Here is a 12,649-nt window from a genome sequence, read left to right on the forward strand (position 1 = left end):
ATGGAACTGATCTCAGCACTAATCAGTGTCTTGAGGAGAGAAAGAGAACAGGAGAGGCAGGATGGTAAGGAAGTTAAGTAACAATATGTCCTAATCTGATCTAGATGCAGACATTTGCTCTAGGGGTTAAATTGAAAACTGCTGGACAAATAATGTGTTTGTCAGGCAGTGATTCATTACAGTTTTAGGAGGAAGTACTCTTATCAAGTGAGTCCTCTTGCCTTTTTTTATTTGTTCCTGGAATGTAAGTCCGGCATTTATTGCCCATCCCTAATTGTCCTTGAGAAGGTGGTGGTGAGCCGCCTTCTTGAACCGCTGCAGTCCGTGTGGTGAAAGTGATCCCACACAGTGCTGTTAGGGAGTTCCAGGATTTTGACCCAGCAACAATGAAGGATATACTTCCAAGTCAGGATGGTGTGCAACTGGTAGGTAATGTTTTTTGTGTTTTTTGTTGCGATTATTTTTTTCCTGGAGAGGCCTCTCTTAGGGTGCTACGAAGCCGGCTCTTTAGCAACGGATATCCAGTTGCTCACCCGGCCTAGTGCCCTATGAGAAATGTAGAACGCTTCCCTTTGTGCTCCGCTCCACTGTCAGGGTGCAACCACTGAATTTTTTGACTGCCGACGCAAACCATTTTCCGGCGCTAAATTTAGCAACCGCCCGAAATTAGCGTCTTAATAAACCTTCAACCGAACGTCCAGTCTCTGGCTTTTGCTGCCAGGATGAGTCACAATGGACTGAGTGCAACCTTCTAATGTTCTCAACAATAAGATCAGGAGTTATGTTCCAGTAATTGTCAGAATCAATAAATGAAAAAAAAGCACATGGGAACATTTTTCCGTGAGTCTCACGGATATGACATACGTTTATACACAGAACGTTTCTCCAACTATCTAGTTCCCAGCCTTCATTTATTTTTTTGTGGCTGAATAAAAACAAATGTCGAGGTAAATATTTTTCCATTCACAGATCTTATGCAGCATGACGTCACGATGCTTGCTGTTGGCTGAAACACTCCGGGAAACCAGCAATGTTGGCATTGAGGGAGTCGAAGGTTATGGAGAGAGGGCAGGGAAGTGGAGTTGAGGCCAAGGCCAGATCAGCCATGATCTTATTAAATGGCGGAGCAGGCTCGAGGGGCCAAATGGCCTACTCCTGCTCCTATTTTTCATGTTCTAACCCTGCAGGATTGCCCCTGGAGTCTCCAGGAGTTGACGATTAATCTCCTGGACACTGCTGGGAGCTACACCCAGACGGTAAATCATAGATACCTTAAAAAGGAAATTTCGTTTTTTTTTTCATTTTCTTTGAACACTGTGGGTTCAAGTCCCACTCCAGGGACGTGAGAACAAAAATCTAGGCTGACACTCCCAGTGCAGTACTGAGGGAGTGCTGCACTGTTGATGGTGCCGTCTTTCAGATGAGACATTAAACTGAGGCCCCAGCTGCTCTCTCATGGCACTATTTCGAAGAAGAGCAGAAGGGAGTTATCGCCGGTGTCCTGGGCCAATATTTATCCCTCAATCAACATAACAAAAAAACCCAGATTATCGGGGCATTATCACATTGCTGTTTGTGGGAGCTTGCTTGTGCGCAAATTGGCTGCCGTGTTTCCCACATTACAACAGTGACTACACTCCAACAGTACTTCATTGGCTGTAAAGCACTTTGAGACGTCTGGTAGTCGTGAAAGGTGCTATAGAAACAAATCTTTATTTTATTAGTTCTATAATTATTGGAGATAGGGGAAAGAGGCTCTATTACTGGGGAGGGGGGAAGCGGGGGGTGGGCAGATGGCGACAGAAGGTCAGGTGATGAAGTCTCTAGGAATATGTCCTACCCTGAATCAATGTAGGAGGGGTCGTTATAAGTTAGGAGAGCTCATCATGTAATGACAGTTCAATGGAGAAGGAGTGTTTCATGTGTTTGGTTCCGGGGAAAGGATACTTTGTGTTGGAGGAGAACATAGAACATAAGAAAAAGGAGCAGGAGTAGGCCATTTGGCCCCTCAAGCCTGCTCCGCCATTCAATAAGATCATGGCTGATCTTCCACCTCAACTCCACTTTCCTGCATGATCCCCATATCCCTTGATTCCCTTAATACTCAAAAATCTATTGATCTCTGTCTTGAATATACTCCACGACTGAGCCTCCACAGCCCTCTGGAGTAGAGAATTCCAAAGATTCACCACCCTCTGAGTGAAGAAATTTCTCCTCAGCTCAGTCCTAAATGGCTGACCCCTTATTCTGAGACTGTGACCCCTGGCTCCAAACTCCCAGCCAGAGGAAACATCCTCCCTGCATCTACCCTGCCAAGCCCTGTAAGAATTTTGTATGTTTGAATGAGATCACCTCATTCTTCTAAACTCTAGAGAATTTAGAATGTAGGAGGTTTTTGCCTCTTAAAATCCAGACAAATTCTTCACGCTGATGAAGGTTGCAAAACCACAAGGGACACATGGGCTAGACTTACTGCTCCATTCATAACCAATGGGTGGAAAACCTTAGCCATAATTTTGTGAATTAGGAGTGTACAGGGAAATGCGGGCACAACTATTTGACACACAGGCTAATAAACACATGGAATCAGTTATTAAACATCAGATTAGATATAACTGAATTCAGAAGACTGAAGAAACAGATGATTGATGGTGTGTGATCAATCAAAAACAAGGTTGGAGAGGCCTGTGAGAGCAGAGGCCTTTTTCCTGTTCTTAAGATCTTCCTCAACTTCATAAATGGAAGCTATTTGGAGGCTAAATTTCCCCTCAGGCTGATGTATCTCTGGGGTGGAGTAGAGGCAATGCAGTTATTGTAAAAGTTTAGCAAAAGCACAACCGATGTTATAACAGCTGGAGTCCGTGCAATCAAACCAGATGTTGCAGCAGCAAAGTTCCATCTGCAGAAAATGTTGCTGCAAAGATTGCAGTGGAGGGGCGTCTGCTATTTTATACATTGCTGATCCCTGTGCACTTAACAAGCAGCGATGGCTGTCTCTCAACAGCAACAACAACTTGTATTTATATAGCGCCTTTAACGTAGTGAACCGTCCCGAGGCGCTTCACAGGAGTATTATGGGATAAGAAATTTGACACCGAGCCGCATTAAGTAGAAATTAGCACAGGTGACCAAAAGCTTGGTCAAAGAGGTCGGTTTTAAGGAGCGTCTTGAAGGAGGAAAGAGAGGTCGAGAGGCGGAGGGGTTTAGACAGGGAGTTCCAGAGCTTGGGGCCCACAGGCAACAGAAGGCACGGCCACCAATGGTTGAGCGATTATAATCAGGGATGCGCAAGAGGGCAGAATTAGAGGAGCGCAGACATCTCGGGGGGGTTGTGGGGCTGGAGATTACAAAGAAAGGGAGGGGCGAGACCATGGAGAGATTTTAAAATAAGGAATTCTGAGGTTGCTCTCGAGCAAGATATTCCTGACAATACGCTGAGGAATTCTGAATTCCCTTCAAATGAACCCACGGTGCTCAGTCCTGGTGTTCTGTCCCAACCATGAGATGATCTCCACCCCTCCCGCAAAGATCCCCTCCATCAGCAACAACAGCTTCCATTTCTTTATCGCTCCTTGCGTGCAGGAAGGCTGGAGGAGATCAGGGGGGTGGGACAAGGCTATGGATTTTGAAGTTGGCCCACAAAGAGTCAACCATCCCCAGCTAGTACACAACTCTGCAGCATGAATCATCCCTCACGCAAAGTCCTGCAAATCCCAATGCCCTCGTGTTTACCAAACTCTACTTGCAGATGGGACTTTGTATGGGTGAAGATGTAGACTGAGTGAGTTGTAACTTGTGGTGGCTCGAGGCAGGAACGCCTGCTTAGAGAAGCCGAGCCTTGAGATGATGAAGGCCTGGCCTGGGCTTTTGGCAATGGTGAGGGAGAAGTAGGGGCATTGGGAGGCTTTATTAGTCGGGAAATTGTGTTGGGGAAATTGATGGGATTGAAGGCCGATAAATCCCCAGGGCCTGATGGACTGCATCCCAGAGTACTTAAGGAGGTGGCCTTGGAAATAGCGGATGCATTGACAGTCATTTTCCAACATTCCATTGACTCTGGATCAGTTCCTATCGAGTGGAGGGTAGCCAATGTAACCCCACTTTTTAAAAAAGGAGGGAGAGAGAAAGCAGGGAATTATAGACCGGTCAGCCTGACCTCAGTAGTGGGTAAAATGATGGAATCAATTATTAAGGATGTCATAGCAGCGCATTTGGAAAATGGTGACATGATAGGTCCAAGTCAGCATGGATTTGTAAAAGGGAGATCATGCTTGACAAATCTTCTGGAATTTTTTGAGGATGTTTCCAATAAAGTGGACAAAGGAGTACCAGTTGATGTGGTATATTTGGACTTTCAGAAGGCTTTCGACAAGGTCCCACACAGGAGATTAATGTGCAAATTTAAAGCACATGGGATTGGGGGTAGTGTGCTGACGTGGATTGAGAACTGGTTGTCAGACAGGAAGCAAAGAGTAGGAGTAAATGGGTACTTTTCGGAATGGCAGGCAGTGACTAGTGGGGTACCGCAGGGTTCTGTGCTGGGGCCCCAGCTGTTTACATTGTACATTAATGATTTAGACGAGGGGATTAAATGTAGTATCTCCAAATTTGCGGATGACACTAAGTTGGGTGGCAGTGTGAGCTGCGAGGAGGATGCTATGAGGCTACAGAGTGACTTGGATAGGTTAGGTGAGTGGGCAAATGCGTGGCAGATGAAGTATAATGTGAATAAATGTGAGGTTATCCACTTTGGTGGTAAAAACAGAGAGACAGACTATTATCTGAATGGTGACAGATTAGGAAAAGGGAAGGTGCAACGAGACCTGGGTGTCATGGTACATCAGTCATTGAAGGTTGGCATGCAGGTACAGCAGGCGGTTAAGAAAGCAATGGCATGTTGGCCTTCATAGCGAGGGGATTTGAGTACAGGGGCAGGGAGGTGTTGCTACAGTTGTACAGGGCCTTGGTGAGGCCACACCTGGAGTATTGTGTACAGTTTTGGTTTCCTAACTTGAGGAAGGACATACTTGCTGTTGAGGGAGTGCAGCGAAGATTCACCAGACTGATTCCCGGGATGGTGGGACTGACCTATCAAGAAAGACTGAATCAACTGGGCTTGTATTCACTGGAGTTCAGAAGAGTGAGAGGGGACCTCATAGAAACGTTTAAAATTCTGACGGGTTTGGACAGGTTGGATGCAGGAAGAATGTTCCCAATGTTGGGGAAGTCCAGAACCAGGGGTCACAGTCTAAGGATAAGGGGTAAGCCATTTAGGACCGAGATAAGGAGAAACTTCTTCACCCAGAGAGTGGTGAACCTGTGGAATTCTCTACCACAGGAAGTAGTTGAGGCCAATTCACTAAATATATTCAAAAGGGAGTTAGATGAAGTCCTTACTACTCGGGGGATCAAGGGGTATGGCGTGAAAGCAGGAAGTGGGTACTGAAGTTTCATGTTCAGCCATGAACTCGTTGAATGGCGGTGCAGGCTAGAAGGGCTGAATGGCCTGCTCCTGCACCTATTTTCTATGTTTCTATGTTTCTATATGCTGCGGGGCTGAAAGATGGTGGGTTTGGCAACAGAGCAGATCAGGAGAAGGAAAGTAAGGACGGAATTGAGAAAATTCTCAGGCCACTTGACTCAATCTGAGGTGACAACCAGGGATGTTGATGGAGTCAAGGCCAGAGAACCCATGGGAGCCAAAGAAGATGGCTTCAATTTTACATCCTGTAATCGAGAGAGAGAGAGAGAGATTTAGTTTATTAGGTATTTATGTCAGACAGATCATCATCATCATAGGCAGTCCCTCGAAATCGAGGAAGACTTGCTTCCACTCTAAAAGTGAGTTCTCAGGTGACTGAACAGTCCAATACAGGAATTACAGTCTCTGTCGCAGGTGGGACAGACAGTCATTGAGGGAAAGGGTGGGTGGGACTGGTTTGCTGCACGCTCCTTGCTCCAGCACGCGGTGAGCACAATGGCTGTGACCGCTCTGACCTCTCCTCCTTCCACTCTGAACACCCTGACCTCCACCCCACAAAATGGACCTCTGACCTTCCCAATGCCTGCCCCCAGGAAACCCTCCGATCACCTACCATCTCACCGAAGGGCGGTACTCAGCGCCAAGCTTACGGCCCACATCTCGCCGTAGGCAACTAGGCTCATACAGCAGTCAGACAGATATTTGTTGAGGCGGTCGAGCTGGGAGTCAATCATGTATAAGTGGAAGGGGTAGCATGTAATGATGCAGTGGGAAGGGCCAAGGATGAACACCCTGAAGTACGTAAGAGTTGATGATGGAGTCAGAAGAAGGGATCAACATGACGGCTATCTTCTATCTCCAGTGTGTTGACCAGCCACCTATACCCTTCTCTCATCTCGACTGTCACTGAAACCTTAGTTCATGCATTAATCATCTCCAGGATTTATTCCTCCAATGTCCTTGTTGGTATCGCCCCACCTGCAACTTCTGTAAACCTGAGCTCATTCAGAACTCTGCTGTATGAGTCACCCCTACTCAAAGTCCTGACATCTCACCACTCTCATCTTACCAAACTCCACTGCCTCCCACTGCGCCAACAGATTATTTTCACAATCCTCGCATTTGTTTTCAAATCTCTCTGCATCCTAAGCTCACTCTTCTCGAAGTACCTACTCGAGTCCACGCCCTCCATTCCCCGGAATCACTACTCTTCTCTACCAACTTCCCCATCCAGCTCCACTCTTCCATCAGAGACTAACCTTTCACACGTCAGGCTTGGCCCTTGCAACTTTCTCCCTCGATCGCTCTTCCTTCTTTGAAAAACCTCCAAAAAGCTTTAATGGGGGGCGATTTTCCCGGGGATACTTTAAGCGCTCGCGTGCCTCCGAAGGTGGCCAAGGTGGGGGTCTTGAGCTGCAAAGCTGGTTTTAACCCGCCTTTAGCGCAAGACGCCATCTTGGTAAAGGAGTTGAAGCGCGCGCTAGGAACGACCACCCGAAGGATCGTTAAGGGTCATTAAGCTGGAATGAGCGTTCTGGATTTGGATGCTGCAAGCTGATAGCAGTAATGCATTTAGATTAGAGCCACGTTTCAACAAATTGCTTCATTGCCGGTCAGACTGCTTGACAGTCTTGTGTGCCTGAAGTCAGGTGCTTTACATTCACTGGATGGGACCCAATCGCTGGAGAGGGCAGCGACTCTGCAAATGTGGCTGTCGCCATAGTAACAGTCGACATCCTGTCCTTATCAGACAGAAGGCCCTCATAATGTTGTCGGTGATTCAATGAGCACTTGTTGCACGGGGGGGGGGGGGGGCGCGGAGGTGGTAGGGGATGCAGTCAGCATTAGCTCAGCTAAAATGTGTGACAGAAGCAGAAAGTACTGAAACTGCACAGCAGGTGGGTCTCCTGGAGGACAAGTCTACATTTCGAGCATGACTGTTCTGATGAAGGGTTAAATACATAGCAGCGTATTCAAAGGAGAGTCCACTTCATCATCGTCCTCTGTTGATGCCTCGGTTCCCAGAGCAAGGGCTGGCCTCCATGGTGGGACGGGAACATTAACCACAAACTCCCTAAACATGTCTGCTTGATGTATTATTTCCTCCCTATATTTTTTGATGCCTGTTCGGCCTATTTCACGCTATCTATGAATTCCCAACATGAAAGCTTCCTCCAGACGCAGTCTTGGTTTCTTCAGTTTCAAAATTATGGTAATTAATATTCTCTATAACTAAGTTTTGAGTTTTAACGGCCTAAATTGCATTCCTTTATTAACCTCACGTTTTTCCTCCCCCCGCTTCATCCCTTGACACTTTTCCCCCTCACCTTCCATACTAGACCTCTTCCTTGTCTAAATATCTATCCTTCATGTATTAGGCTGGACAGTAAGAGTCAGCAAAATATTCAACCACGGACGCAACAAAGCCATGCTCAATACTGTCTCCACTTGACATTTGCACTTGCAACATTTTCAACAGTGGCTACTGGCCAACAACAATTGACATTTATAAAGGGTCCTTACTGTAGTAAAATGTTCCACAGAAGATAAACAGACTAGAATTGCTGGTGAGCCAAAGAAGGAGACATTAGGACAGATGACCAAACGCTTGGTCAAAGAGGCAGGTTTTAAGCAGAGTCTTAAAGGAGGAGAAAGAGGTGAAGAGGTTGGGAGGGGGTTCCAGATTTTTAAATTCTTATCCCTCCATGGCCTCTCCCCTCCCTATCTCTGCTACCTCCTCCGGCCCTGCAACCCTCCGAGATCTCTGCGCTCCCCCAATTCTGGTCTCTTGAGCACCCCCAATTTTCATCGCTCCACCATTGGTGGCCGTTCAGCTGTCCGGGCCCTAAGCTCTGGAATTCCGTCTCTAAACCTCTCCGTCTCTCTCTCTCTCCTCGTCCTTCTGTAGCTCGGTATCAAATTTTCTTGGGTAACGTCTTGGAACGTCTTACTATGTTGAAGGCGCTATCTAAATGCAAGTTGTTGTTGTAGGGTGGTGAAGGTGCGGCCTGCTAATGGTGGGGCGAAGGAAGTGGGGGATGCGCAAGAGGTCAAAGGTGGACATCGGGAATGGGAACCCTGGCAGATTTCTCCCCCCCCCCCCCCCCCGCTTCCCCTCCCAGGATCACGGAAGTCGATTGCAGCACCTAAATGCACACAGCATTAGAAATAAAGTAAATGAGTTGACGGCACAAATCATTACAAATGGGTATGATTTGGTGGCCATTACAGAAACATGGTTGCAAGGTGGCCAAGACTGGGAATTAAACATACAGAGGTATCTGACGATTCAGAAAGATAGGCAAGAAGGGAAAGGAGGTGGGGTAGCTCTGTTAATAAAGGATGATATCAGGGCAGTTGTGAGGGATGATATTGGCTCCAATGAACAAAATGTTGAATCATTGTGGGTGGAGATTAGAGATAGTAAGGGGAAAAAGTCACTGGTCGGCGTAGTTTATAGGCCCCCAAATAATAACTTCATGGTGGGGCGGGCAATAATCAAGGGAATAATGGAGGCATGTGAAAAAGGAACGGCAGTAGTTATGGGGGATTTTAACCTACATATCGATTGGTCAAATCAAATCGCAGGGGGTAGCCTGGAGGAGGAATTCATAGAATGCATACGGGATTGTTTCTTAGAACAGTATGTAACAGAGCCTATAAGGGAGCAAGCCATTTTGGGTCTGGTCCTGTGTAACGAGACAGGAAAAATAAACAATCTCCTTGTAAAAGATCCTCTCGGAATGAGTGATCACAATATGGTTGAATTTGTAATACAGATTGAGGATGAGGAAGTTGTGTCAGAAACGAGCGTACTATGCTTAAACAAAGGGGACTACAGTGGGATGAGGGCAGAGTTGGCTAAAGTAGACTGGAAACAAGGACTAAATGGTGGCACAATTGAGGAACAGTGGAGGACTTTTAAGGAGCTCTTTCACAATGCGCAACAAAAATATATTCCAGTGAAAAAGAAGGGCGGCATGAGAAGAGATAACCAGCCGTGGATAACCAAGGAAATAAAGGAGAGTATCAAATCAAAGACCAATGCGTATAAGGTGGCCAAGGTTAGTGGGAAACTAGAGGATTGGGAAAATTTTAAGCAACAGCAAAGAATGACTAAAAAAGCAATAAAGAAAGGGAAGATAGATTACGAAGGTAAACTTGCGCAAAACATAAAAACAGATAGTAAAAGTTTTTACCGATATATAAAACGGAAAAGAGTGACTAAAGTAAATATTGGTCCCTTAGAAGATGAAAAGGGGGATTTAATAATGGGAAATGTGGAGATGGCTGAGACCTTAAACAATTATTTTGCTTCCGTCTTCACAGTGGAAGACACAAAAACCATGCCAAATATTGCTGGTCATAGGAATGTGGGAAGGGAGGACCTTGAGATGATCACTATCACTAGGGAGGTAGTGCTGGACAGACTAATGGGACTGAAGGTAGACAAGTCCCCTGGTCCTGATGAAATGCATCCCAGGGTATTAAAAGAGATGGCGGAAGTTATAGCAGATGCATTTGTTATAATCTACCAAAATTCTCTGGACTCTGGGGAGGTACCAGCGGATTGGAAAGCAGCTAATGTAACGCCTCTGTTTAAAAAAGGGGGCAGGCAAAAGGCAGGTAACTATAGGCCGGTTAGTTTAACATCTGTAGTGGGGAAAATGCTTGAAACTATCATTAAGGAAGAAATAGTGGATAGGAATAGTGCAATCAAGCAGACGCAGCATGGATTCGTGAAAGGGAAATCATGTTTAACTAACTTACTGGAATTCTTTGAGGATATAACAAGCATGGTGGATAGAGGTGTACCGATGGATGTGGTGTATTTAGATTTCCAAAAGGCATTCGATAAGGTGCCACACAAAAGGTTACTGCAGAAGATAAAGGTACGCGGAGTCAGAGGAAATGTATTAGCATGGATAGAGAATTGGCTGGCGAACAGAAAGCAGAGAGTCGGGATAAATGGGTCCTTTTCCGGTTGGAAATTAGTGGTTAATGGTGTGCCACAGGGATCAGTGCTGGGACCACAACTGTTTACAATATACATAGATGACCTAGAAGAGGGGACAGAGTGTAGTGCAACAAAATTTGCAGATGACACTAAGATTAGTGGGAAAGCGGGTTGTGTAGAGGACTCAGAGAGGCTGCAAGGAGATTTGGATAGGTTAAGCGAATGGGCTTAGGTTTGGCAGATGGAATACAATGTCGGAAAGTGTGAGGTCATCTACCTTGGGAAAAAAAAACAGTAAAAGGGAATATTATTTGAATGGGGAGAAATTACAACATGCTGTGGTGCAGAGGGACCTGGGGGTCCTTGTGCATGAAACTCTTTTTGGAGTTCATCTGCAAAACAAAAAAACATTAAACGGTGCCACCTGACCTGGGTGACACTCCAGACATTTACAAGGCCCTTTTTTTTTTTCCCCCTTTTTTTTTTGTGTTTTTCTTTTTTTGGTTTTTTTTTTTGGGCACTAAAATCACAATTTTCCCCAGTGCCCCCTATAAAAGGGAAGGGGGACACTAAAAGCACCGGCAATTAAAACAAATTAAACTTAAAAAACGTAAAATCAAATTAAAATTTGGTTGCCGGGCGTGATGATGCACTCCAGTCCCTCCGGTGCCCACCTCTCGCGGAAGGCCGCGAGCGTACCGGTGGACACCGCGTGCTCCATCTCCAAGGACACCCTGGACCGGATGTAAGAGCGGAAGAGAGGCAGGCAGTCAGGTTGAACGACCCCCTCGACCGCCCGCTGCCTGGACCGGCTGATGGCACCCTTGGCCGTGCCCAGGAGCAGTCCTACGAGGAGGCCTTCGGACCTACCCGCTCCCCTCCGCACAGGGTGCCCAAAGATCAGGAGAGTGGGACTGAAGTGCAGCCAGAATTTCAGGAGCAGCCCCTTCAAATAATAAAACAGGGGCTGCAACCTTGTGCATTCCATAAAAACATGGAACACAGACTCTTCCAGACCGCAGAAATTGCAGGCGGCCTGGGAGTCCGTGAACCGGCTTAAAAATTTGTTACACGGCACTGCTCCGTGCACCACCCTCCAGGCCAAGTCCCCGATGAATAGTGGGAGGACCCCTGCGTAGAGTGCCCTCCATCGGGGACCTCCACCTCCTCCGGACGGCAAGATGGTACGCCATGGCGTGTCCGGACGGCTGGCGAGGATGGCAAAGTTGAGGGTGTGCAGGAGCAGCCCGTACAGGAAACCCCTCCGCGCGGAACTGAAAGGCACGGAGGGGATTTCCCCGAGGCGGCTCAAGTTGTGAGGCGCCGGCCCCCGAGGGAGCTTCCGGGGTTTGGCGCCGATGAGGAATTCCGTCTGGACGGGGGTCAGTTCGGACGGGATCTCCCCACGTGCTTGAGCCTCCTTGATGCACCTAACGGAGTCAGGGCCCAGAGCTGTTTTTAGCGACTCGATGGCATCGGCCGCGTGGCGGACGTTGGCAGAATTTAGGTGCCGCGCCAGCGTGTTTGGCGCCATCCAGCCCGCTCCTCCGCCATCGAGCAGGTCCCTGACCCTGGTCACCTCACCAGCCACAGCCCTCTCTTCCGACCGCCACATAAAACCTCGGCCGTGGAGGTACGGATTCCCGAGCAGCGGTTCCTGCAGGACGGCCGCCACTCCAGCCGGCGGAGAGCTGCGCTTGGTGGAGACTTTGTTCCAGACCCTGATGAGTTCCCTGTAAAAGACAGGCAGCTCCCGGAGGGCGGTCCTGGCACCCCCCAAGTTCACAAACAGGAGCTGCATGTCATAATTGAGGTCGCGCTGCTGGCGGAAGAAATACCTCGCCAGAGCGCACCACCTAGGAGGGGGCTCGACGTAAAGGTATCTCTGCAGGGTCTGAAGACGGAAAGTCGCGAGCTGGGCGCTGACGCACACCAACGACTGACCGCCCTCCTCAAGCGGGAGACTCAAGACCGCGGCAGATCCTTGTGCATGAATCCCAAAAAAGGTTAGTTTGCAGGTGCAGCAGGTAATCAGGAAGGCGAATGGAATGTTGGCCTTCATTGCGAGAGGGATGGAGTACAAAAGCAGGGAGGTGTTGCTGCAACTGTATAAGGTATTGGTAAGGCCGCACCTGGAGTACTGCGTGCAGTTTTGGTCACCTTACTTAAGGAAGGATATATTAGCTTTGGAAGGGGTACAGAGACGATTC

This window comes from Pristiophorus japonicus, chromosome 18 (assembly GCF_044704955.1).
Source record: "Pristiophorus japonicus isolate sPriJap1 chromosome 18, sPriJap1.hap1, whole genome shotgun sequence".
In the NCBI taxonomy this organism is placed as follows: Eukaryota; Metazoa; Chordata; class Chondrichthyes; family Pristiophoridae; genus Pristiophorus; species Pristiophorus japonicus.